Genomic DNA, 26,922 nt, shown 5'->3' with positions numbered 1-26,922 from the left:
ACTCTATGGGAAATCCCATAGGAATGATTTTCGTCCAGTGGAGAGATAGAAATAGAAATTCAGCAAAGTGTCTTATTGGTCAATAATGGTCTGTAATGAGAGTTGGTGTCATTACAGATTCACACAAAACAAACTCAAGCAGTAGTCAGTCACCATTTCAAGTTATATTTAATAGTCTAGGACAGATTAAAATACATGTTCATCTGGGTTTAAAGGTGAGAGCATAAAACCTCTTCTGATAGAGAGGGACTTCAGAAATGTAATTGGATATAGGGCCATCGCAGATTTTGTCCACAGCCACTCCCATGGCAGTCATAAAAAACAATTCAAAAAAACATTGCTAATGCTTATATGTGAAACACCAAATTTCCTGATTCATGGCTCATTCTGAGAATTGGAATCACATACCAGCTATATACTAACTATGTATAACTTTGGTTTGTGGTCTCACTGAGGTCCAGCTCTCCACCCAGGGCACTGCAGAAGGACACAGCACGCCTCACCGCCCCCCTCTCACAGGGACCAGGTACAGGAGCTGCAGGAGGAGGGCTTTGCTGGAGCTGAGGGGAGACAGAGGAGGGAGCATACATTGTACAATGAGAAATCCTCCTCATCAGAGATCAGTGTGTCTGTCCTTACGCCAGACGGACTGTGTCTAAGTGGAATAGCTGGTCTAGTCTGGCCTCCTCCACCTCACAGTCTTAGTTAAAGCTAAAGCTAACAATGCTACCACCGTTGCTACTGACGGACTAACAGTCATGCCATTACACAGATGCATTTGTTTACTATGTGTCTACTGTAAAATGTAATTAAACGTGACATACCTACCACCGAGGCATTTCTCAGTACCTTTCGTTGCTAATGCAAATGGCGTAGTAATGCTAGCGCTCAGAAGACCATATCTGAACGATAGTTAGACAACCACTCGATACGTGTTGCTAAAACAACACAGCACAAGTCGAACATGCATGTTGGTGACGAGCAAGCGAGCTAGTTCAAGCTAAAGCTAACAATGCTACCACCGTTGCTACTGACGGACTAACAGTCATGCCATTACACAGATGCATTTGTTTACCACGTGTCTACTGTAAAATGTAATTAAACGTGACATACCTGCTTCGAAGTCGCTGTACTCAACAAGAAAACAGGAACAACAACCTGTCGTAGAAATGGCACTCCGCTATCCATGCACTCCCGCAGCCAAACCTGCGTTTCTCAGTACCTTTCGTTGCTAATGCTAGTGTTGTAGTAATGCTAGCGCTCAGAAGACTAGCTGGGTCTCGTCAATGTCAACATCATCAGAGGTGTGTTGCTGCGTAGCGCTGGATCAAACATAGAAGGCTGCTCATGTTCTATTTCTAGAGGTCACATGGTAACGCATTTTTGAAAAGTGTTCATGATACATGTCATGCATCATTATTACTCATTATTTTCAAAACGGTGTGTTGCTATGCAACCTTTCAATATAGAACATTAGCAACATTCTATGGAATGTTCAGTCCGCTCCAGATAACAACAGACTTCAGTTGATGTTCACATCGACACAAACCTGCTGATTTTCTGAGCAAAACGGACTGAAAAATGCCTCGGTGTTTTTCAGGATTGGCTGCGCGAGTGCTGGACTGCGGTCTGCCGTCTCTATGACGGGTTGTTCGTGTTTTCTTTTTTGCAAGGATCGTGAAGAGGAAAGCGACAGCGACTTTGAAGAGGGTATGTGACATTTAATTACATTTTACAGTAGACAGCTGGCAGAACATCAGGTTAGTTCATTCACTTCAATAGTCTCACATTGATTACCTGTGCCTGTATTGGGTCCTTCTTTTTAATATCATTGCTATTTTGTTGTAAACGTTTTTGTCTTTTGTTAGATTAGCCATGTCAACTCATAGGCATCCTCTATGAGCTGGTTCTGTTTGGGGTGATGGTGGGGAGGCCCCTGGTGGTGGTGAGTACTGTTCTTATACTGAAGACTGTTACAGGGTGACTTTGTTGACAAGTTCATATGACTCTCTGCTCTCTCCTCCTATGTTTGCTGTTAGCAACCTGGTGGTTTTGTGGAGCGTCTGTACTCTCTCCTACACTCCTGCCTGCCTGCCAGCAACATGAAACCAGAGGCTGAGAGATGCCTGCTGCACCTGAAGGTACAGACAAGTTCTGATGTTGTTACTGTTCCTTCTCTCTAGTATTTAGCATCCAATCTATTGTTCAGTTTAAATGAGTACTGTGAACTAGCAGTAACTCAGAGCCTTACCTCAGGGCGGGCTGATGATGCTTCTGGACGACATGTTTGGTCAGGAGGTTCCCTGGTACTTCAACACGGAGTCTCTGGTCGTTGGAGTCTCAAGCCTCCTGGAGCACCACCTTCAGCTTCTCATGGCGTCCTTCTGAGGGGACACACACACACACACACTTGCTATTAAGCAATCGGAATAAGTCATTTTAAATGATTGGAAGTAATTTTATTCTTACCACTAAAGTTGCACTCCCCCTCCCCCTCTCTTTCTCTTTTTTTCTCTCTTTCGTTTTTAGGAATTCCACAGGGTCAGACTCCATCGGTAACCGCAAAGGATACTTCAGTGAAATCCAATAAGTATTCTAGTTAAAGTTTAAATAATAACCTCACATGCCTTCTTGTTATGTCCCCCCCTCTCTCCCTTTCCCCTCTCTCTCTCTCTGATATGCAGGGCCACAGGAGTCTCATTGTCTTTACTTACAGACACTTATTACATATATTTGCAAATAAATGAGTGATGGAGTATCTCAAATTGATTTAATGTCTCTGTGTTTTCTTTTCTTTTGGTGACACTTAACACTAAGGTTTCCTTTTATAATGGGTTTATAATTCAGTTTGCACATTATAAGCATGTGTTGCATTTATAGCATTAGTAACAGTGCAGCCACATATTTTCAAATTATTTGAATTGTCACTATCTATGAATGAATCATTAAAGAGAAGCTACGGGATATGGCAATAACTATTTCTGTATTATTTAACCTCTTATTTTGTGTCTGAATTATCAATGCATAGTTTGTACAAATATAATCAATTGAATCACTGTTTTATCTCATTCAGCCACAGACTCCCTAGTTTATCATCGCCAACTTTAGAAGCAGCATTACTGTTAAGTGTGTCGATGTCACTGGTCTACGTGGAATCCACACACATACGCACCACACTGAGGGCATGTAACAGGGACCCGTTTCCAACTCATTAGCGCTACATTGAGAACTGTAGGCTGAGATTATAGAAATTATCTCGTAGAATCACTTTAATAGTCAAGAAACTACTCAGAAATCATACCACAATTAAACTTGAAAAAGTTCCAGAAGAAACATTGTTTCTCTTTAACAGAGCAATATCCAAGACTGCGTAAAGAGGGAGAAAAATATCTTTCTTAAAGATCAGATTTTAGTAAATAGATATTATTGCACACAATTGGGCTATAAGAATCTCAAAGACAGAATCAAACATTTCACTCTCTATAGTAGTGATTTTGGTGTCTAGTGTCAGAGGAACATATTTCATCCCCACATTAAGTAAACACAACTAAACTAATTCATATGTAATGTCCTCCAACTTTACATCAAGAATAAAGACACACTGTGTACTCTGTACCAGTATAGTAACACTACTACTAGAATATATGGACTTGCAATGGAATTTGGCCTTGGAGGGCTACAGGTCCTAGGCCCCCCATTCCCTAGCATCTGATTTCATGTCTCTGCATTGTGTACTGGTTATGGCATGGTACCACTAGGTGAAAGGTCGAGAGGCACATAGAATATTGTACAATTCCAACAGTCCCCTCTTTGATTATTTTTAAACAAAGTATAATAATCAAGAATTACCAAAATGAATAATAAAAACATGAAAAAATATAAAAGTAACAACAGGAAATATAAAAGAACCACTTTCCTCATCTTACTAGTGAGTGAGATCTGCTTGTCCTATTTCACACATACAATACGTTGAGTTGACACCATGAGCATGCATGATGTACAGGACTGAGTGAGCGCTGCAAAACATGTTTGTCTACTGATGCTGTATCTTGAACCGTCATCTGCGTTTAACTCACTCACTGCCAAAGAATTCCGGTACACTCACCACCTGGAGTGCCAAGTGTTTTATGTGGTATTCACCTAGCAATAATACTTGGATTGGCTACAAAATGAAGTCGCCCTTGGTGCTCTAGAATGTTGACAATTTGGGTCTCTGGGACTTTATTCCTGGTCCTCTGTGGCTCAGTTGGTAGAGCATGGCGCAAACAACGCTTAGGTTGTGGGTTAGATTTCTGCTGGGACCATACATACTGAAAAAAGTATGCACTCACTGCAATGTAAGTCGCTTTGGATAAAAGCGGTAGCTAAATTGCATATATTATTATATATTAGTCTAATTTCCCAACATTTCTCGTGATTACGTAGTACCATTAGCCAATTTATCCATCTCCTCTGCCAAAGTCCTGATATCAGTCAGGGCATAGTAAACACCTACAGGAGCTACAACAGAGAGAAGAACATGTTGAATACCTGTAGTGTGAGACAGTTTGAATATTACATCAGTCTTAAGTAAACGTCTAGTGTACTGTCCTTAGATAGCCACAAACAGAAAATAAATTAGACAGCCAAAAAATGAGACAGACACGCAAACACAAAATAAATATAACATTGAGTGCTAAAAACAACGCATTAAATGCAGAGCAGAATAATTAGTGCTATTGACAATTGTCGTTGCTAGGATTGCGTCTTTCTTGTGCCATTTCCCTAGATTCACGTGACCGTACCTGTTTTCAATTAGTGGCATTTTGGTTAATAAAATGGAGAGCACGCTCCGAAGTTAGCTCTGGCTTAGAGTTAGAGTAGTAACATAGAGTAGGCCATTAGAACACAAATCCAATAAGTGTTGTTCAATATGCTTCAGCTGGGTAGTTGAGACCTAGTGACTTTGGAGTCTGCTATTGATGTCTGTCAACATGAAATCTGTCAAGAAATCTGCCCTATTTCACTCTATGAGAAATCCCATAGGAATGATTTTCGTCCTGTGGAGAGATAGAAATAGAAATGTAGTAAAGTGTCTTATTGGTCAATAATGGTCTGTAATGAGAGTTGGTGTCATTACAGATTCACACAAAACAAACTCAAGCAGTAGTCAGTCACCATTTCAAGTTATATTTAATAGACTAGGACAGTTCAGATTAAAATACATGTTCATCTGGGTTTAAAGATGAGAGCATAAAACCTCTTCTGATAGAGAGGGACTTCAAAAATGTAATTGGATATAGGGCCATCGCAGATTTTATCCACAGCCACTCCCATGGCAGTCATTAAAAAACAATTAAAAAAAACATTGGTAATTATGTAAAACACCAAATTTCCTGATTCACGGCTCATTCTGAGAATTGGAATCATATACCAGCTATACACTAACTATGTATAACTTTGGTTTGTAGTCTCACTGAGGTCCAGCTCTCCACCAAGGGCACTGCAGAGGGACACAGCACGCCTCACCTCCCACAGGGACCAGGTACAGGAGCTGCAGGAGGAGGGCTTTGCTGGAGCTGAGGGGAGACAGAGGAGACATTGTACAATGAGAAATCCTCCTCCCTCCTCCTCATCAGAGATCAGTGTGTCTGTCCTTACCCCAGACGGACTGTGTCTAAGTGGGATGAGCTCTGTGCTGTGTCCCTCTGCTCCTATGCTGACAGGTCCACAAAGGAGGAGCAGGAAAAATCCAGCCTGTGCTGCAGAGCCCTGAGCTGCTCTGCTGCTGCCCCCTGCTGGATGTGTGAGGCAGTGCAGCAGTGGAGGAACCTCAGCAGCAGCCTCCTGTCAACACTGCAGCAAGGGATACAGGGTCAGCTGTACCTGGTGGAAGACCTCGTTGATGAAGATGATGTTGTCCCGCCAGCCGGACAGCGTGCTGCTGTTGGAGTGGCTCTTCTCTGGCTCGGCAGGCCCGTTGGGCTCCCCCTCCTCTCCAGTCCTTCTCCTTCCCCTGGAGAATTGCACAACTTTTTTTATAGATTGGTGTTACAAATTCTTTAGCCGAGTAGTTTTACTGAGTTAATACCTATGTCTGATCTAAATTTCATGTGAATGGCTGCAATGGAAATATGTTGAATTAAACATTTGTTGATGTGTTGAATACTTATTTTCCCGCACTGTATATACACACTCACTGAGCACGTTATTAGGAACACTATACTATACTCGGTAGGGCCTCCCTTTGCTCTGAAAACAGCCTCAATTCTTTGTGGCATTGATTCCACAAGATGTTTATAACATTTCTTTGACATTCTGGTCCATGATGACATGATTGCATCACGCGATTGCTGTAGATTTTTCAGGTGCACTTCCAAGCTGTGAATCTCCCGTTCTACCACATCCCAAAGGTGTTCTATTTGATTCAGATCTGGTGGCTGGGAAGGCCACTGAAGAACACAGAACTCATTGTTATGTTTCTGAAACCAGTTTTAGACGACTTTTGCTTTGCGACATGGTGCATTAGCATGCTGGAAGTAGCCATTAGAAGATGGGTAAATTGTGGCCATGAAGGCATGCACATGGTCAGCAACAATACTCAAATAGGCTGTGGCATTCAAGCAATATGATTGATTGGTATTAACAGGCCCAAAGTGTGCCAAAAAAACATTCCCCACACCATTACACCACCTCCACCATGAGAATGTGTACAGGTGTTGCTAATAAAGTGTTTGTTGAATGTATATATATTATATATATATATATATATATATATATATATTTGTATTTATTATACTACAGCATGTATTATACTTCAGCACTTTCATATTTATTTGTCTCTGTGTGTGGTTTACATATGTATGTATATATAGTGTGTGATTTTCTCGAATTGTAGGTCATCAGCACTTATTACCGTCTACCTTTTTCTAAAATGTTTGTTAATATATCACAGCACTTACACATGCCCACTTTATTATGGGGGTTTTACCTCCTTTTATGTATAATTGTCTTTTCACTATGCTTATTACTAATTTATTACATGTCCCCAGCATATATATATATATATATACTTGTTATTATCTATTTATATAGGCAGTGCTAACCCTAAGTAAGTGCATGTGCACTTAAGATGTGCACTTCTATCTATCTAGAACTCATCTCATCTCATAGGGTCATTCAGATCAATACTGCATTCAAAAGCAAGTGGTGACCGTGAGGAAATCAAATGAGCATTAAACGTACGGTAATGCTAACATATTTCTGTCATATCATATCTTTCTACAGTGAAAATACGACATGTGAATTGTAGGTTTGTTTCATTTGTTTAATCTGGTAACTCTTCTAAAACGTCTAAAAACGTTACTCTTCATATTTTTAGACAACATTAAACGATAACAACTTGAGCCCATGGTACTTCTGCACATCTGTACCTGGTGGAAGAACTTGTTGACGAAGATAATGTTGTCCTGCCAGTCGGACAGCGTGCTGCTGTTGGAGTGGCTCTTCTCTGGCTCGGCGGGCCCGTTGGGCTTCCCCTCCTCCCCAGTCCTTCTCCTTCCCCTGGAGAATTGCACATAACTTAGTCAAGTCTCACCCTCCTCCTCCTCTCCCCTCACCTAGTCAAGTCTCACCCTCCTCCTCCTCCTCTCCCCTTACCCAGTCAAGTCTCACCCTCCTCCTCCTCCTCCTCCTCTTCCTCTCCCCTGCACTCAAGTCTCACCCTCCTCCTCTCCCCTCACCTCATCAAGTCTGGAGTTGGTTTCTTATTGGCGAGTCCCGTTCCATCCTAAATGGCCATCATGACAAAGATTATTTTAGATTTTAAAATGAGCAGTTGGCCTACATGTGTCCAGTAATGTGATCATGAAGGTGATTCAGTGTCATTGAGTTGGTCAATAATGGTCTTGAGAGTTGAGATTCACACAAAACAAACTCAAGTCGTAGTCAGTCACCATTTAAAGTTAAACATCTACGTTATATTTAATAGTCTAGGACAGTTCAGATTAAAATACATGTTCATCTGGGTTTAAAGATGAGAGCATAAAACCTCTTCTGATACAGAGGGACTTCAAAAATGTAACTGGATGTAGGGCCATCGCAGTCATTTAAAAAAAGAAAAGAAAAAAGCATCGCAAATGATGGTTAAAACTGTTTGTAAAACACCACATTTCCTGACTCATGGCTCATTCTGAGAACTGGAATCATATACTTGAGGGCAGTCTAATGACAGTGGAAGTTTGTTTTTACTATACCTGAAAACTTTGTTTTGATTATGTCATTGATTTTATTATAACATGTGAAAAAGAGCTACTTTGAACACACATCCATCAAATGCAGCCCTTACATTACTAATTAGAGAGACAATCTACACAACACAACTCCATAGGCTCAAACACATGTGTTACAGCTTGATATGATATCACAATTATGTGATGTTCCATACGATGACATCATACATGGGTTGCCATAGGGTAGTATTGGGTATGTGAACTTCCCGGGCATCAGGTAGATGGAGAAAGACTCAGCATTGGTAAGTCCTCTGTACAACATTTTACAAACATTTCAGTCAAAAGGCCTTAATTGTTATAAAAATGTTGTCTTTGGTGTGAATTTCCATAAGTAATTAATGGTGAGCAACATGTATTTCTCTTGTTTTTGGGGTTAGGGTAATATGCATGAATTTGAAAACAAAACCAAAAAGACACTATTCACCCTCTCTATCCTACTAATTCAATCAAAAGCAATCAAAGGATCAACATGTCTAGGTTTGAGATAGCACTAAATCAGGACAAGTGGTATATTTTACGAGTGGTGTATTTCCTTGGTGTATATATCACTTGTACAAATTATGAGAACTGAAATCATCAACCTGTGAGGTGGTCTTATGGCAGTGGTAAATGGTTTCTACAGTACCCCAAACTACTTTTGGATTTAATTTGCTAATGTAATAAAAGAGCTTTTGCATAAATACTGCAATGTGAGTTCCACCAATCTCAGCCCTTGGATTAATACAGTTACAGTAACTACAGAGAAAATACCCAAACTGCATCTTTACAGGCACAAGTACAGTTTGATGTGATGTCACAATGATATGATGTCACAAACAATGCCATAGGGATAGAGTCTTGGGTATGTGAACATTCTGGTAGTCAGGTAGTTGGAGAAAGACTGACCATTGACCAAATGTTCCAAATGTTTCAGTGAAAAAGCAATGATTGTTATCAAAATGATATAATGTCCTGCTAAGTTGTACAGTATTGTGCACAGAAAATATTCAAGTTTTGTCTTGGTGTGCATTAACATTAATAAATCAATTAATTGGTAAGAAGCATGTATTTAACCATTGTTAGATTTGATGCAATCTGGAATTTGTAATCATTGTTTCTGAACAACTTGCGTTAATATGCTTTTTTGAAAAAAATATCTCTAAAAAGACTTACGAGTGTTCCATGAACATTTTGTTTGCTATATAATACATTGGTAGTACAAAGAGAAAGCTGGAAAAGTGTTTGCTAACAGATAGTTGTAGATAGGGTGTGTATTTGTTTTGGGCTGACTTATGGTAAGATCTATCAATATGTGTTTGCCACTAAAATGTCAGCATTACTGAGGGCATTGGAGGTGGTTTTATTGAAGGCCGATGCAGGCCCAGCCTAGTGCATGGTTGTATACATGGCTATAGTAATTTAAAATGTTCAGCGTGGAATGAACCTGCGTGCCACTGTTACATTTCATGATGTCACAGTGACATCATCAGAGGTGCCATGGTTATTATTGCTAGGAGATGCGAGATACAGATGAGATGCGAGATACAACAAATATGACAGAATATGTTGTAACACAGTGATATCACACAAGTGGTGACCATTTGACGCCGGCTACCATGGTAACCTACTGTAGGTAAAATTTTAAATGGCATTACACATATAGCACACTGCTTTTACACATGCAGTTCACTATAATACTGTAGGGAATAAGCTGTTATTGGAGATGTAAATTGTTACATTGAAAGTCATATTTTCATACCTAATATTAGAGAAAAGGTACTGGGCAAATGCATGGAATGTAGACCTACACATTTTCCATTCACATTCTGAGCTGATCATCAGTTCAATGGTGCTCGTAGAGTGAGTTGCAGGTCAAACTCTTTATTATTTAGCTACTTTATTGTAGTGGGTTGATGTAAATGTACTGCTTTTGACTATGTACTGTATTTTGGAGATGTAATGTACCGTTACTTTATGCAATGTTAATGTGCTTAAATGTGTCTGATTAATATTGCCTTTATGCACCTGACACCACAAACAAAGTACCTTCTGGAAAAATAAACTTCTTCTAATCCAAGCCAGCTCTGCGATATTCTAGAAGGTCAGAGTTGAGCAGTTAGCACAGCAACATTGTTGCGAAGAGGTTAGATGAGTAAGTAAGATATCTTTGAATGCTTTCATATGTATCAGGCCGAAAAAAAGTATAAATATGATCAGTCTTTTTTCTGATAAAATAGTTGTTGTTTTTTTGTTTAACAGTACCACTTTGTCTGTTTTTCCATTTTCTTGAAGCATCTGCACTCAATTTCCAGCCAGCATCATAGTCATGACAGTGAAAGTGTCCAAACAGGTGACATGAAAAAATATCAAAAGGGGGATGAGGAGAAGAAAGCGGATCTCCACACTGATGAAACATGGGCAGATGAGGAAGATACTAGCGAAAGAAAACAAAAACATGGAGAGGAAAAACTGTCTGTGGAGTATAAGGCAGCTATTAAAGAGATTGACAACATTTGGATGAACTTTCGTTCATCTTGGTCTAATAATGGAAATAGTCTAGTCGTGGTGTGGGCCAGGAGTGACTACAACCTATAATAAGCCTTCTTTACTTTGCTACAGCCATCGCTGGCTGACATTGTCATTCACTGCCATCAACGGAAATCAATGTTTCCCACATTATATTTCATGCCAACGTCAATCAAAAGTAACCTCAAACCAAGTACTGTAACAAAGTGATGAAGGCTTATCAAAGGTTACAGATGCATAGTCTTGAACCAAAATAAGAAAAACATACAATAATGATTGAATGGGTGGACTATGGCTTTAAAAGACCCAGAAAACAACCAAAATATCGTATGATGAAAAGAAAGAGATTCCCCAGACTGATGAAGAATAATGGACAGATGCCAAAAATAGAAATGAGACATTTTTTTTAATATACTGTGAAGAGGAGGTGAAAGTAATAAAGGGAGTGGAGAAAACAAGGGAACAAAGCTTTAGTCACAGTGAAAAGGTAATTAGTGAACAGGAGAGAAGTGCCATCACACTTACTTGAGATTTTTTGATCATTTTGAGTTACAATTCTAGTGTTTCTTTTTTGTTCATCTGGTTCACTTTCTTACCTCTGTATCTATCTACAGTTTTCCCGTCTTTTCCAAGGGTAAACAGACCCGAGTTCAATACCCAACAGCCACACTTGGCAGAGTAGACAGCGAACACAATGCAAAGGTGGGCTAATGGAAAACTGTTTTGATAGATTCAACAGTTTAGATTGTAGATTCATTGATAGGTTGGTTGATTGATTTACATTGAGCAGGACCTCTCTCTTTATGTTCCTTCCTCAGATGTCTATCCACAGCTGGACAATGGTAATTTGCTGAAATGAACTGTGTATTAACAGTCAGGAGAATTCAAAAGGTAAGAGGAGACTAACAGCAAAAATATGTATAAAAAGTAGCTTGAGTAGAAAAAATGTGAAACAATAAGCCTACAACAAAAACCAAGTCACCAGCGTGGCTGAAGCCATATTTATTCTGAATGGCCATACCTGAATAAAGTATTCATGCAGTAAGTTATGGTTTATAATGTTTGTAGAGCGCACACATACACTCACCGGCCTCTTTATTAGGTACACCTTGCTAGTACCGGGTTGGAATCCCTTTTGCCTTCAGAACTGCCTTAATTCTTTGTGGCATAGATTCAACAAGGTGCTGGAAACATTCCTCAGAGATTTTGGTCCATATTGACATGATAGCATCACGCAGTTGCTGCAGATTTGTAGGCTGCACCTCCATGATGTGAATCTCCCGTTTCACCACATCCCAAAGGTGCTCAATTGAATTGAGATCTGGTGGCTGTGGAGGCCATTGGAGTACAGTGTCACTCATTGTCATGTTCAAGAAACCAGTTTGAGATGATTTGAGCTTTGTGACATGGCACGTTATCCTGCTGGAAGTAGCCATCAGAAGATGGGTACACTGTGGTCATAAAGGGATGGACATGGTCAGCAGCAATACTCAGGTAGGCTGTGGCGACAAAGAAAGAAACAAACCTGTTCTGTCCTCATACATAGCTGAACACCTCTAAACACCTCCCAAGAGTCTGGAGACAGAATGTCAGTCTGACTTCAGGTTTATTGACTTAGAAAGAGTGAAACTGAGAAAGAGAAACAATAATCAATGATATGGTTTCACATCCACACATTGCCTTGCCATACATCACAGAGATGATCTAACAAAGAAATAGCGACATATAGCTACAATGTGTTGTATTAACATTGAAATATAGTATCCTCTCTTAGCTAACATAACCAAGAATACCCAATGTGTTCTTATATAATGCTAGTATGGTCTCACATGAAGAAATAAAAGGTAAGTTTACATAATCACCATGAAAGCCAATAGTACAAGCTAAACTAGCATCTTCCACAACACAAACACTTGTCTACAGTGGGATATTACTGATAGTCCTTTCGGTCCCTGCACTGATGGACACTATAAAGAATTATGGAGAACTCTCTGGTTATCAAATCAACCAATCAAAATCAGAGGCAATGATGTTAGTTGGACAATGGCCAATTCAAATGTCAGGAAGGCTTGATTTCCACTGGTCTCAAGGATTTAGATACTTGGGAATTACTATAACAACTGACCTATCAAAATTGTTTAAAGCCAACTATGGGAAATTGATGGGCCACATAAAAGGGGACCTTACAAGATGGGAAATTCTACCACTCAAGAATAGAAACGATAAGAATGAAGATTTTGCCAAGATTGCTTTTTCTCTTCCAATCACTACCTATCTATGTTCCTGCTTCCACCTTTACTATATTGGATAAATGGCTGTCCAAGTTTATTTGGCAAAGCAAGCGACCCAGACTTAAATTTAAAAGACTACTCTGCCCAAAAGACAGGGGAGGCCTGGACTTACCTAGCCTGAAAAAATATTATTGGGCAGCCCAACTCAGATCAATGATTGCTTGGATATCCCAAGACACTGACACTATATGGGTGGGAATGGAACAGAGTGAATGCCCAAATTTGCCTTTAGATTCAATACCATTCTTAAACCAAGACATATGGGGGAAAAAGAAAATTGCTAATGTATGGAGCAAGAACACCTTAAAAATATGGTCAATCTTGAGGAAAAAACTACAACTTCCCATGACCATTTCCAGAGCTATAATGATAGCAAACAACTGTGAGTTCTCTCCATCTAGGCTGGACAAGGGATTCCTAAAATGGAAGGAAAGGGGTTTAGTGGTTTTGGACCAGCTGTTTGACGGAGCAGTCCTAAAATCATTTGAACAGCTCAAAGAGGAATATGATTTACCAAACCAAGACTTCTTTAGGTACTTACAAATTAGACACTATCTACAAAGTCATAAAGAATGGGAACAGCTCTGTTCCTTACCAACAAAATTGGAACACCTCTTCATATCAACAACTAAAGGAATAGTGAAGACAAAGTTCATATCACATATTTACAAGATATTGCAGGAAGAGTTAAAAGAAGATAACTTAGATATTAAAGAAAAATGGGAACTAGAAATGAACACAATAATCCCAGATGAGCAATGGGAGACTTCATGCAGACAGGGACATAGGATATCCAGTAGTCCAAACTGGAAGGAATTTGGATGGAAAATGAAAATGAGATACTTTAGAACTCCACTTATAACATCAAAATGGAGCAACACCTCAGATCATTGCTGGAGGGGTTGTGACTTGGTGGGAGATCACACACATATATTTTGGGACTGCCCAAAGATATCAGAATACTGGCAAAATGTACAAAAAGAAATAAAAAAATGTCTCCATATAGATTTACCTCTTAAACCATTACACTTTATACTAGGGGTACTGCCAACTGATCTTGAAGAGAACAGTCAAACATACTTGCTGAGAATCCTCTTTTTAATAGCGAATAAGGTAATCACAGCCTCCTGGCTGAGGCCACACCCTCCAACAATTACACAATGGAGGGAAAGAATCCAAAACGTTTACAACATGGAATATACAACAGCATTATTACAACTGAAAGCAGATGTATTCCTAAATAAATGGTCATCCATTGCCCTACATTTTCATTTGATATGATTGAAATGCAGATTATTATTATATTTTTTTTTAAAGATTATTGTTACTGTTATTATTATTGTTGTTATTGTTATTATTATTGTTGTTGTTATTGTTATTGTTGATGATGATAATGGTGATAATGTTGTTGAACATTACCTTATAATTTACCAAATGTAATCTATACTGTATGTATGTGGTATTGCTGAGATAATGATCATACCTCACATATATATTGGTTAAGATGAAAGATATCCATGGACTGTTAACCTTTCTGTGGACTTACCCGCGGCACCTTACTGTACCATCAAAAAGATTTGTTGTGACATACTGTATGACTGCAATTTATAAAAGGAAATGATAATAAAAAGTTAAAAAAAAAAGAAAAAAAGAAAAGTGTACTGTAGTAGTATTGTTGTAGTTGGCTACACCTCAGCCTATGATTCTCATGGGGCGTTAGATTGTCTCTGATAGAATCCTACGGTTCAGCTCGACATTCAACAACGATTTTCACCTTCTGAGCTAGCAGGCTAACCTGTGAGCTCTCAATTCTTTGTTATTGTTGAACCCTAGCTCAACAATAATTCCTCAGGTTATTATTATAACTTGCTAGGTCACATGTGTAGGCTACAGCTAGCACTTGGGACAGTCGGCTAACTAAGTTACTTGTTGTTTCCGGACAGCTGAGAACCTTGGCTAGCTTTGACAAGCTAATATTGAGAAATATTAGCACCCTGTTTGCAGGAGGGTTGGCCACCTTGTGTTTGTAGCCCTAGGACTACTGAGCACTTTCTAGTTTGACATAATTCCTAGCTAGTTACCTCGTATAATGATCTAGAACATGCCAGTTCTCTCTAGTGTGGGACCAGTGCCATATCTAACTATGCGGGTACCAGTTCCCTGTGGTAGCACGATGGTATAGCAATGCTGAGGTGTATTGTACCTGCTTGTTGCATCGTGCGCTGTATCTAAACTAACCCAACAACTAAGTCAACTAATAAACATGGGCTACGCATATCTTAAACATGCCTGTGTGTGTGTGTTTGTGTGTGTGTGTGTGTGTGTGTTTGCATACATGTGTTTTTTCGGGGATGCAGAGAAAGTCTTCCAGCTGTTCCAATGAGAACATCCATCCATCCATCCATACATAGACCTATGCATTTAATTCTGGTTTGTTTATAACTAAGAGGAAGACACAGTTATCATCAAAAACCACTAGTTATCATCAAAAATGATGGTCACAGTTTGCTAAAAAAAGTACCTAAAAAGCCTGCAGAGGTCTGCCTAAGTTTGGGGAAAAAAGGATCTGCCCAAGATTTACAGCATACCACCTCATCTGTGAAACATGGTGCAGGGGGTGTTAGGTTTGGGCATGTATAGTTGCCATTAGAACTTGTTAACTTGTCTTAATTGATGATTGTACCTGCTGACGGCAGCAGCAGAATGTATTCTGAAGTGCACAGAAACATCTTGTCTACTTGAGTGCAAGCAAATGCGTCCAAATGCATTGGATGGCGCCACACCATACAATAAAACAATGCCATAGCCAAAACACTGCCATAGCAACGAGTGGAAAGATCTTGATTGGCCAAGTCAATCTTCAGATTAAAATTCAATTGAACATGCATTACATTTCCCTAATGATAAGAATTTAGGCAAAAAGACCTCAAAACAAACAACAACTGAAGATGGCTGCAGTACAGGCCTAGCAGAGCATCACCAAAGAAGATGCTCAGCGTCTGGTAGGGTTAGTGGGTTGCAGACTTCAGGCAGTTATTGTCCACTAAATACTAGTGGATTGTCCACTAAATACTAAACATGACTGCTTCATTTGGACATTTGATAAGTCTGTACCATTACTTTTGGGTACACTGAAATAGGTGGACTATGCATAAAAAGTGAGGTAATTTTTGAATGGTGAAACCAATGTGTACACAAATACCATCAAATAAAAGCTAAAAATCTCTACTTTAACCTTGTAGTAATTGTTTAATTTCAAATCCAAACGTTTGGAGTATAGAGCCGAAAGAACAAAAAAAAAAATGTTGTCTCATTACTTACACAGGCAGGGGTTTGGGAAAGTGAACAACATTTGACGGTGAATACATACTGTATGTCAAACCCCAGCCTGACCACTCCGTTCTTCCACCTCGGCTGGCCGCCTCTAAGAGGATGCAGTGGTCGCGCTCGTTGGTCACGGCTTTTCACTGTCTTGGCGCCCCGGTGGTGGAACGAGCTTCCCAGTGCGGTCAGGACTGCAGAGTCACTACCTATCTTCTGCCGTAGATAGAAGACCCATCTCTTCAGGCTACATCTGGACTGTCCCTCCTAAAGACCTCTTCACCTTCCACTACCCACCTGTACAGTTCCTCTACTGTAAAGCATTTTTAAAAAGCATTGTGACTGCCAATGGCCCCTGGTCCTAGCATAGTTTTGTTTTTCTTATTGTAGTGGTGTCCGTGTACACAGAGGCAGACGCAGCGGTGTAGTGAGGGAAAGGTCCCGTTTATTCATACAGTCAGGAATCGTTCAATCAGAGTTCGTTGGCTTTCCAGCCTCGTCAGAGCGTCTCTCTCTCTCCACTGTCCGCTCTCCTCGCCTTTCTCGCCGTTTCCAGCCTAGCTACCGAAATGGCAGAAGCACACACATCTTAAACATTCGCCGACGAGACTTAATTCGCAGCAGGTGTGCAACAAAAGTCTCGCCGACACAACCCCGGCCACGGTCCTGTAGCTCCCTCTACAGGCCGAACGCTGCATGTCCCCCCACATACCCCCACCGCCCGACACAGGCCGGGGACCCGACGGCCGACGACCTACTCCCCCCCCCCTGCACGGGAGAGGAAGTCTGCCATGACCATCTGCGCCCCCGGTCTGTGCACGACGGAAAAGTTGAAGGGCTGCAACGCGAGGTACCACCGGGTGATCCTCGCGTTTACATCCTTCATGCGGTGGAGCCACTGGAGGGGGGCATGGTCGGAGTAGAGGGTGAAGGCGCGACCCAGCAGGTAGTAGCGGAGGGTGCCGACCGCCCACTTGATGGCCAGGCACTCCTTCTCCACGGTGCTGTAACGGCCCTCCCTCTCCGACAGCTTGCGGCTCAGGTACAGCACCGGCTGGTCGGCCCCCTCCACGCGCTGGGTCAGCACTGCTCCCAGCCCTCTATCCGACGCGTCCGTCTGTAGGGAGAAAGGGAGGTTAAAATCAGGCGCATACAGGACCGTTTCTCCACAAAGAGCCCCCTTAAGGGCCTCGAACGACCCCTGGCACTGGCCCGACCATTGGACCGGATCCGGGGCACCCTTCCGGGTGAGGTCCGTCAAGGGACTGGCCAGCTCTGAAAACCCTGGTACGAACTGGCGGTAATATCCCGGGCCCTCACCTCCTTCTTTGTCTTGGGCCGGGGAGAGGCGGCGATGGCCGCAGTCTTTTCAATCTGCGGTCGCACCTCCCCCCGTCCCAAGTGGTACCCCAGATACCGGATCTCCCTCCGCCCGATCACGCACTTTTTCGGGTTGGCCGTCAGCCCCGCCTGCCTCAGGGACCGCAGAACAGCAGCCACACTCCGCACATGCTGCGGCCAGGTGTCACTGTGAATGACAATGTCATCTAGGTAGGCCGCAGCATAGGCGGCGTGCGGCCGCAGAATACGGTCCATGAGGCGCTGAAAAGTGGCTGGGGCTCCGAACAACCCGAAAGGGAGCACGGTGAACTGGAATAACCCGAGCGGAGTGGAGAATGCCGTTTTCTCCCGGGACACCGGCGAGAGTGGAATCTGCCAGTATCCCTTCGTGCAATCCAATGTCGTGAAGTACCTGGCCGTACCAAGCCGGTCCAAGAGCTCGTCGACCCGGGGCATCGGATATGCATCGAACTTGGATTATTAACCCGTCTATAATCCACACAGAACCGTATAGCCCCATCTGGCTTGTTGACAAGCACGATGGGGCTACACCAATCACTGCGGGACTCCCAGCTCCAGCATAGCTTCCAACTCCGTGCACACAACGTTTCGTTTGTGCACCGGCAACCTATAGGGACGCGTGCGCACCGTTAAACCCGGCTGCGTTTCTATATGGTGGTCGATGAGCGTAGTCCGACCGGGCAGGGGAGAGAACACGTCAGCGAACTTAAGCTGCAAATCTGCAACGTCCGCGGCCTGGCTAGCAGAGAGATGGTTATCAATATCGACCGGAGTGCTAACTTTCGATTTTGGGACTTCCGGACCGAACTCCTCTCTCTCCGGAATTACCGTAGCCAGAGCAACCGTGACCACGTCGTTCAATTTTTTTAGGAGATTGACGTGATACACCTGCAAGCTATCCCCCCGGTCCGAGCGTACAACCTCATAATCCACGTCCCCCATGCGACGTGTGACCACAAACGGCCCTTGCCACTTCGCGAGTAATTTCGTGCTGGAGGTGGGTAACAGTACGAGCACCTTGTCTCCCGGTGTAAACTCTCGTAGGGTAGACCCCCTGTCATACAGGCGTTTCTGACGCTCCTGGGCTTGCAGCAAATGCTCACGTGAGATAGCCCCTAGGGCGTGGAGCTTTGTGCGCAAGTCGAGGACGTACTGGATCTCGCTCTTACTGTCGCTAGACCCTTCCTCCCAATTTTCTTTAAGCAGGTCTAGGACACCCCGGGGCTTACGCCCGTAGAGTAATTCAAACGGGGAAAACCCGGTGGAAGCTTGGGGAACTTCCCGCACCGCAAACAACAGGGGATCTAGCCATTTATGCCAATTCCGACTATCCTCGTGGACAAACTTCCGGATCATTGACTTCAAGGTCCGATTGAACCGCTCACAAAGGCCGTCAGTGGCCGGGTGGTAAACACTGGTTCAAATCGCCTTGATGTTTCAACAAGCCATACAGTTCTTTGAGGGTGCGTGACATAAAATTAGTGCCCTGATCGGTGAGAATCTCTTTCGGGATTCCCACGCGGGAGATGACTTGAAACAATGCTTGTGCTACACTCCTGGCAGAGATATTGCGCAGAGGTATTGCCTCGGGGTATCGGGTGGCGTAATCTATCAAGACCAACACAAATCGATAACCCTGTGTGCTCCGGTCAAATGGCCCGATAATATCCATCGCAATGCGGTCGAACGGGTTCTCGACCAATGGTAAGGGCCGCAAGGGGGCCCGTGGAATGGCCGGGGGATTTACTAACTGACATTCCCGACAGGAAGCGCACCACCTACGCACCTCTGCCCGAATCCCCGGCCAATAAAATCGAGCCATTATACGGTGCAGTGTTTTGTCATACCCTAGATGGCCCGCCATGGGGTTGAAATGAGCCGCCTGGAAGACCATTTCGCGGCGGCTGCGGGGAACCAACAACTGGGTTACTTCCTCCTGACTATGTGAGTCACGACTTACTCGATATAACCTGTCGCTGATAATCGCGAAATAGGGGTAGGCGCGCACCGTGTCTGGCCGTATCAAAGTACCATCAATTGCTATCACTTGGTCAAAGGCTGATCTTAGGGTCTCGTCACGAGACTGCTCGAGGGGGAAGTCGCCTAGCAGCGGATAGTTCGGCGGGGAAGTCTCGGGGTGAGGCGCCCCCGCCGGCTCCGGCTCCCCGGCAGTGTCGCGAGGCGCCGCCTCGGCACAGAGCACATTACACGCCACACACCTCCCTAGCTGTCGTGCACGCATCCCGGTAGCCCTCTTTACCGCTTGAGGAAACCCCTCCCAATCCACGCCTAGAATCAGGGGATGCGTGAGGCGTGGGCTAACCGCCGCCTGTACACTATGGTTTTTCGCGACCACCGGATATTCGTGAATGTCCCCATGCACACACCTCACCCGCACCCTCGATGCCTTCAACAATGCCCCCGGCCGAACCAGGCGCTCCTGGATCATGGACTGCATGCAGCCCGAATCCAAGAATGCCTGGTGCGTATCATGTTGTATCCTTACCGGAATACGATACGCCGCTCCTGGTCCGGGGGGAGGGCCCGGTATGTCGCCGATGCGGACGACCTGTCCCACGTCCATCGCCTGACACTCGGCCTGCACGTGGCCCGGCCGTCCGCACCGCCAACACACCCCCCCTGTCGCTCGAGGTGCTCCCTGTGGGGCCGGGGTCGGTTCTGGATAGGTGCGCCCCTGCCATCTCGACCTTGGGGCGGGCGCCGGCCTCTCTCCTTCCGCTCCCTCGGTTCCTCCTGGGCGTCGCCCCCCCCCCCCTTGCCGCGGGGCCGGGGTTGGTCGTTGTGGCCCCCGCGGTGGGAGGGAGAGATGGTCCTCAGCCAGTCCCACGGCGGTCTTGAGGTTCTGGGGGCGGTGGTACTGGACCTTGGGGGGACCTGGTGCCGCTCCGGTCCCCGGCGCCGGCCCGCCGACCCTGGTGAAGTCCTGGAGGAGGGCGCTGTCCGTGATCCTCGCCGCTGTTAACTCCTCCAGCGTTGCCTGCTGGGTCTGCTGCAGGGCCGTCTGCTGCTCGAGGACAAGCGCTATCCTCGACATCGCCGCTGCTAGCGCCTCCATTCCGCCTTCCCTCTGTGTCCCAGGTTGGGCACCAAATGTAGTGGTGTCCGTGTACACAGAGGCAGACGCAGCGGTGTAGTGAGGGAAAGGTCCCGTTTATTCATACAGTCAGTAATCGTTCAATCAGAGTTCGTTGGCTTTCCAGCCTCGTCAGAGCGTCTCTCTCTCTCCACTGTCCGCTCTCCTCGCCTTTCTCGCCGTTTCCAGCCTAGCTACCGAAATGGCAGAAGCACACACATCTTAAACATTCGCCGACGAGACTTAATTCGCAGCAGGTGTGCAACAAAAGTCTCGCCGACACAACCCCGGCCACGGTCCTGTAGCTCCCTCTACAGGCCGAACGCTGCATGTCCCCCCACACTTATGATGACTGATGTATAGATGATTCACTTACTTGAGACAAATGTACTTGTTGTAAGTTGCTTTGGATAAAAACATCTACTAAATGTCAAAAATGTAAATGTAAATGTGATGAAAATGGGTGAAGTGTCTAGCCCCAAATTTACAAAAAATGGTTAGGGCATAAACCCAATATTTTCATGTTTTATTAATTTTTCCAGAGAACAGATTGGTGTTGAATTGTGGGATATATGAAGGATTGCCCCTTTTAAAAGGCTACCCATTTTTAATTGGCAATTATGGCACTTGAAAGTAGCCAAATATCCCTCTGATAAAAAAAACAACCTAAAAACTTGACATCAAAGATGAGCATGGAAATTAACAGGCCATGTAGCAATTAAGTTTGTTTTATTTTCTAGTGCATGAGGTTATTCGCAGGTTACCTAAATGTTAACCTCGTCCCCAGGCTATTGCTCACAGCGCATATAAGTCTGGAATAACGACGACTCAAACCTGGCCGTAGGGTGGTTACTGATTAAAGTATTTGTTATTATTTGATTTCAGCTAATCACACGGCTGCAAGGTGTAGCTTTTTATCAGAAATGTGTGGAATGTGCTGTGGAAGATGATTGATGCGAGGTAAAGCCCATGGCTATGCCCCGTCCCCATTTTTGACGCTCTTGCTCTTGGCTTAATGAAGGCCAATGAAGTTTAACGCATTGGTCCAACAGACCTTTTGGGCATTTGGGCAGAAGTGTCTGGGAACGAGACTACTTAAATCTTAACATAATATTAACATAATCTTCAGCAGTACATGCTAAGCACAGTGTATCTATGAGAAGATATTCAGCACTTTGCTCGTACAAAAGTCCTACAATTCCGAAGCGAGTATAAACCAAGGCAATAATTAATATTAAATACATTTAACTACATTCATAAAGTTCTTCATAACCAACATCAGGGAGATGTGACCAGAGAGGTGGTGAGTGGATCCTGGCTATAAGGGCACACTCTTGCCAACACACATTCTGGTGTGACATGTGCGATGTCTTATTGATCTATGTTGCTTTGGCTGTCTCCACGTGTGGATCATTGTAATCAGGGGTGGGGCTGGCCTTTTAAACACCTGTGCTTTGTTTCATTCAGGGAAAACAAAGAGATTTTTAACATTTCTTTTAAAGAGACAACACACATTTTCTGCCATGCCTCTATCAATTGATTTGGCTTTAATCAATGGTTTCTTCTTGATGTTGTGTACATGTTTTCATGCCTATGTCACCTTTCAGAGGAAATCAAGGAACCTATCCAGATCTGATGTCGTATTAGATCAGTCAAACCCTGTCAGAACATAGTTTGCTTTTGCTAGATTATTTTCTTTTCTTTTGTCTAGTATTGGTATACATGGTCGAAATTATGCACTCATATTTAGTATTTGGTCGACACTACTTTGTATGCAAACCGTCTGGGACCCATTGACCCCACCAGGTGCTGGGTATTTTTTCTGGTGATATTCTGCCAGGCCAGCCATCTTCAGTTTTTGAGGTCTTTTTGCCCATAATCTTACCATCAGAAAATGAAATGCATGTTCAATAGGATTTAAATCCAAAGATTGACATGGCCAGTCAAGGACTTTCCACTTTTTCGCCCTGAAAATCTCCCTAGCTCCAATGGCAGTATGTTTTGGGTCATTGTCTTACTTTTTGATGAAGCGCCATCCAATGAATTTGGAAGCATTGCTTTTACTCGACCAGACAAGATGTTTCTGTACACTTCAGAATACATTCTGCTGCTGCTGTCAGCAGTAACATCATCAATTATGATAAGTTAGCAATTTCTAGTGGCAGCTATACATGCCCAAACCATAGCATCCCCTCCACCATGTTTCACAGATGAGATGGTATGCTGTAAACCTTGGGCAGATCCTTTTTTCTCCAAACTTTCCTCTTGCAATCACTCTGATAATATTCATCTTATCTGTCCACAAGACTTTTTTCCACACCTCTGCAGGCTTTTTAGGTACTTCTTAGCAAACTGTAACCTGACTATCCTTTTTAAGGATAACTAGTGGTTTGCATCTTGCAGTAAAGCCTCAGCCATTTGCGATTGCTGAGCTCATCAGTGCTTGATTTTGGCAAGCCTAAGGTTTTGACTATGTTTCAGATTTTTCAGCTTTCACCATTTGTCAATTGCTTTGCTATTGTAATGTATCTCACACCTTGTCCTTTGTTGGGAATGATATTTAAGGAGAGGGACAGTGAGATATTCTTTGAGTTTTGGGTTAGGCCCATCACGGGCATCATTTTCCCGCGTTGGGGAAAAATAAAAAAGTTTTTATTTCAAATCCAAAAAGAAGAAAAAATGCTTCACTGTCCCATTACTTACGCACGGTACTGTATAACCTTTTGTGGAAAGGGTTCTACATGGAACCCAAAAGGTTTCTTCAAAGGGACAGTGGAAGAAGAACCCTTTTTGGTTCTAGGTAGCACTTTTTTTCTAAGAGTGCAGGATCTGTGATGGGTCTGTCTGTCTCTATCCACGGTATATTTGCTTGAATGCCACAGCCTATTTAAGTATTGTTGCTGACCATGTGCATCCCTTCATGGCCACAATTGACCCATCTTCTAATGGCTACTGCCAGCATGATAATGCACCATGTCACAAAGCAAAAGTCATCTTAAACTGGTTTCATGAACATGACAATGAGTTCAGTGTTCTTCAGTGGCCTTCCCAGGATCTGAATCCAATAGAACACCTTTGGGATGTGGTAGAACAGGAGATTCACATCTTGAAAGTGAACCTGAAAAATCTGCAGGAATTGAGTAATGCAATCATGTCATCATGGACTAGAATCTCAAAGGAATGTTTCCAACATCTTGTGGAATCAATGCCATGAAGAATTTAGGCTGTTTTGAGAGCAAAGGGAGGCCCTACCCAGTATTAGTATAGTGTTCCTCATAAAGTGCTCTGTGAGTGTATATCTAACTATCTTTGTTTTTGCTGGTCTGTAGGATCTATGATGGCCGTCAGCCCATCCTGTGTATCATGGACACAGCCATGATCAAAACCATCCTCATCAAGGAATGCTACTCCCTTTTCACTAACAGGAGGGTAATACGCTAAATTGAAGTTGTTGTATGGGGAAAAAAACATAAGGGCTCCTTAAATAGATAATATCATTGTTATTATAGCATTATTAATATTCGGTTAATCTTGCAGTATATAATAATTGTTATTTTTCTAGAATTTCTATCTCAACGGGCCTCTGTATGACGCCGTGTTTATCGCTGAGGATGATGCATGGTGACGGATCCGCAGTGTCCTGTCTCCCTCCTTCACCAGTGGGCGGATCAAAGAGGTACAGTCCCATCTCTCCTCTCCTTCTTTCATTCATTCCTTTATACAACACAAATAAATGAATGACTAACAACTCTGACGTGTGTGTGTGTGTGTGTGTGTGTGTGTGTGTGTGTGTGTGTGTGTGTGTGTGTGTGTGTGTGTGTGTGTGTGTGTGAGAGAGTGTGTGTGTGATTTGTACTATGTGTATAGTGTGTATTCATTGTTGTTTGTTGTTGTGTGAAGCAGCAACTTTAATTAATTAATCCAAGACAAATTTTCATCCGGGACAATAAAGTATATTTGATCTTATCTTCGATAAGTTCAGTGGTCAGATGACAGAGTATAGAATAATAGTTCATCTTTGGAGTCACTTATTCCTTGACTATATACATAATGTATCCTGTATGAATGTATATTCTCAGGCTATATAAACATTTAAATAATTCCTGTTTCAAACATGATATTAACCCATGTTTTGCACATATAATCCATGTTTTGCACATATAATCCATGTATCAATCATGATATTTTTCCATGTATCCTTCCCAACTCAGATGTTCGGGATCATGAAGCAGCACTCTGGTAATTTGGTCAGCAATCTGAAGAAGACGGCCGATAACGATGAGCCCATTGAACTAAAAGAGTGAGTATTTATCTCCGAGACGATAAGGTGAATTTGTCATTTCAGTGAACTCCCCCTTTAATTTTGTGGTTGTGGTTCTGGTGGTCAGAGATTGTGTGGTTGTGTTCCAGATTCTTTGGACCATACAGTATGGATGTGGTCGTCAGCACTTCATTCAGTGTTGACATCGACTCCCTCCACAACCCCTCCTACCCCTTTGTGACCAACATCAAGAAAATGCTCAAGTTTGACATCTTCAGCCCACTGTTCCTCACAGTCGGTACAACTGCCCCCATATAACTTTCAATCTAAATTATTTTGTGTTTAATAAATGAAGCTATCGATTTCATTGATTAGACTGACATAAACCACACTGCCAATGGTTTGCGCTCTACTCATTTGAGACACATGGGCCCTGTCCAGAACCAACCTCTAGTTCCTAAATGCTGGACACTTGGAGATCTGAGTGGATTGGATACAGAAGTGTCTAGGGATAGAGCCTAGGAGTTGTTTCTTGACATGGCTGTGCATTGAATAGGATTGGAGTCACGTATCATGGTATTTCCTGTTCCTGTTTGTAACCGTGGCATTTCCTGTCCGTCCAGCATTCTTCCCCTTCATGGGTCCTGTTATGGCAAACATGGAGGTATCCCTATTCCCTGCCTCGGTCACAGATTTCTTCTACGCTGTCTTTCAGAAGATCAAGTCCAATCGCGTGGCTAGCACCAGGAAGGTATGTAAATATAACTGATCAAATATACGATCTTCAGCCAGTATTGTGTAATACAATTGTAGAGATTTGGTAGCATCTGGTAGTTCTCATGTGATTTTGATCTGACGTAAGCCTGCTTCCAGAGTCGGGTGGATTTCCTGCAGCTGATGATAGACTCGCAGAAAGACAGCAACTCAAAGGGAGAGGAGCAGAGTAAAGGTGCCTGCCTTAAACACACACACACACACACACACACACACACACACACACACACACACACACACACACTGTATACTAGCATCTAATACACACACATACAGTACCTGCCTCAAACACCTATACCTACAAACACACCGTGGAAATACTCTACTTCGTCCCTTTCTCACACCTACCACCCCATTTCTCCCACTCTCCCTCTCCTCCCTCGCATTCTCCCCCTCTCTCCATCATCATAGGATTGAGTGACCATGAGATCTTGTCCCAGGCAATGATGTTCATCTTTGCTGGCTATGAGACCACCAGTAGCTCTCTGTCCTTCCTGGCCTACAATCTGGCAACCAACCCTCACATCATGACCAAGCTGCAGGAGGAGATAGACACTGTGTTTCCCAACAAGGTAACCCCTCTGCAGACTCCTATATAATACTTTTCATGTGGAACAGGAAATATGATAGTGACAGTGTTTTAGAGGGTACTGATGAGTGTGTAACCCCTGTGCACTGCAGACTCCTACAGTATCTATTACTATTGCTTTGGAACAGATGGTTAGATAGGTGACAGTATTTTGCAGTGTGCTAATGTGTCTGTAGCATCCCTGTGCAGACTTCTGCCCAGTATTATTAATTTGAAACAGGAAGTAGATAGGTGTTGTTGGAATCTTCAGAATAGTTAAAAGGCCAGTACCTGAGGACTTGAGGGATCTACAGGGTATATACAGTCATGAGAAAAAATTAGGACACCCTATGAAAACCTTTGTCTTCTTCAACATATTCAAACATATGGACATTTGATATTCATTTGAACAATATTGAAAAATTGAGGTAATATAACTAAACAAATACAACTGAAACAAATTATTTAAAAAATGA

The 26,922-nt window shown here is 43.0% G+C and overlaps 1 pseudogene across 1 annotated transcript in view; it reads left to right on the top strand.

Annotated features, from left to right (window-relative positions):
* LOC310802308 (cytochrome P450 3A27-like) overlaps positions 1 to 26,922 on the top strand; it is a 114,043-nt pseudogene that overhangs the window by 26,827 nt on the left and 60,294 nt on the right. Inside the window, exons 3-7 of the transcript in view lie at positions 25,055 to 25,143; positions 25,254 to 25,395; positions 25,784 to 25,855; positions 25,978 to 26,053; positions 26,290 to 26,450. The product of the transcript in view is annotated as a cytochrome P450 3A27-like (transcript). The remainder of the gene's footprint in view (positions 1 to 25,054; positions 25,144 to 25,253; positions 25,396 to 25,783; positions 25,856 to 25,977; positions 26,054 to 26,289; positions 26,451 to 26,922) is intronic.

Source organism: Argentina silus (genome assembly GCF_951799395.1).
Source record: "Argentina silus genome assembly, chromosome: 3".
Lineage (NCBI taxonomy): Eukaryota > Metazoa > Chordata > Actinopteri > Argentiniformes > Argentinidae > Argentina > Argentina silus.
This window is presented reverse-complemented; position numbering and strand designations above follow the sequence as displayed.